This window comes from Panicum virgatum, chromosome 4K, assembly GCF_016808335.1.
Source record: "Panicum virgatum strain AP13 chromosome 4K, P.virgatum_v5, whole genome shotgun sequence".
In the NCBI taxonomy this organism is placed as follows: Eukaryota; Viridiplantae; Streptophyta; class Magnoliopsida; order Poales; family Poaceae; genus Panicum; species Panicum virgatum.
The window spans coordinates 36,594,939-36,597,044 of NC_053139.1; positions in this window are offsets into that span (position 1 = coordinate 36,594,939).

Below are 2,106 nucleotides of genomic sequence, written 5' to 3' on the forward strand. Positions count from 1 at the left end.
AAATATCTCAACACTGGGGTTAGCAAAATGAGAAGCAAATCAGTGTCGAGCCATTTGCTCTACAGAAGGGTTAACAAGATCAAAAGCGTGTCCCCTGTCGCGTCTACCGTGAGGCTGATGACCACCACCGCGAGGAAAGCGTGGTGCATCGTAACCTCCTCCAAAGCCTCGGTCCCGTGGTCCATAGCCGTACTGAGGACGACCGGCAAAGCGACCACCCGCTGGAGCACGGTAAGCACCACCGTCTCCCTAACCTCCACCTACATGGCGCGCCCTAGCATCTTGCCTAACACCACGCCGAGGAGGACCATGCACCCGAGCAGAGTACATGTCCGTGTTCCGTCTCTCCTGCTCACGCCTCACAGCCCGCTTCCTCCTGAAGCAAAACTCCTCCAAGTGACCATCTCTGTCACAGAACTCGCAGTGGTACCTCACCTCTCTCTTGGGAGGTGAAGGCCTAGCCTACGGACGGGAGGAGCAGCCCCCTTCTTCTGGGCAACCTGAGCTGTGGCAGCAGGGAGCGTATCGAGGGGATTCCTCCGCTCATTGGGCTTTGGAGCCCAAACCTGCTTCTGTGGAGGTGCTTTTTGTGGTTCTTTAAGCACACCATCCACGGGGTCAACAAGTGAAGGCTGTGTGCTCGTGCTAGTAGTGTTCAAAGCACTTGGAGCTCCAGCAGCCTTCCCGATCTTACCATACAACTTGTCAAAGTCTGACTTCATGTATGTGTAACCGACCCCAAACCCATCACCACGCTTGAACTGCTTGATCATCACGCCCAACTGCGGCTCACTAGCAGAAACCCAACTAAGAATCGCCCTAAGATAGGTATTCTCATTCTCCAAGTTGGCTTTCTCTACCGCAAGATTATCCAAATCAGAGATCAAACCAGGGCAAACAAGACAATCAATAGGTGGGCTAGACTCCCCGACCTTAGTCTTCCCCAAAGACTTAATCAAGGCGTTCTTCTCATCTAGCTCCGAGCTAAACGTGGGACAAAGCTTACAGGCACTAAGCAGAACAGGCCTAGATCTAAGCTCCTCTAGTTCACAAACAACAGTGGCAAACTTAGACTGCAAAGAAGCTAGATCAGACTTAAAGATAGGACAGTCATCGTATTCAAGCACATCACTAACAATGGGAGCGTCCTTAACCAGTTCAAGCTCATGCTTGGCCTTGGCTAGCTCGTGAGACACGTCTGAAAGTGAGGTCTTGGCAACATCCAAGTTCGCGACGTTCTCATCATGCTTGGCACGGAGAGCAACAAGATCATTCATGTGAGATATGCTGCCAGCGCACTCATCCTCACTAGATTTCTCCCTAGCACAAGCCAGCTCAGCCCTAAGCTTTCTATGCTCTCTAGCTGCTTCCTTAAGCAGCCTCTTCTGGTTGTCGAGAGCGGCGTACAACTCCCTAACCTAAGTATCAAGGAGGTCGATGGTGGAGTTTACCTCTGAATCACTCTCGGATCCAGGAGAAGAGTTGACGTGCGTCGGTGTAGCATGTTCACACGAAGACGCACGAGCACCATTTGCTTCACCCGCCATGGTGTAGAAGCCTTTGCGCCGACCGGCCGCCAAGCAAAGGCCGATGAAGCCGGTGGCATCCTTCTTCTTCTTCTTCTTCTTCTTCTTCTTCTTCTTCTTCTTCTTCTTCTTCTTCTTCTTCTTCTTCTTGTCATTGTCGTCGGAGGTCGGTGAAGAAGAGCGGTCGGTGTCAGAGCTCTTGTCGAGGTCACTGAGTTGCGCCAGGAAGGCCTTCTCCCGCTTCTTGGCCTTGTACTGGAAGCGCTTCTTGAGCGACTCCTTGTCGAAGCATCCTCCCCGGTCACGACTGCGGTGCTTGTGGCGCCGACGCTCCTTGTTGGAGCCTCCCCCGTCGCGGTCGCGGTGGCGGTAGTAGTCGGGGTTGTTGTTCTGGACACCGCCGGACTTCTTGGGGCACTCGGTGATGAAGTGGTTCGGATCGCCGCAGTGGTAGCACCCGGGGTTCTTCCGCCTCTGCCGGTTGTAGTAGACACGCTGGAACTTGCTGATGAGAAGGCATAAGTCATCGTCGCCCAGCATTTCTAGCTGCTCATCTGTAATAGAGGGCAGAGAGGCAAGA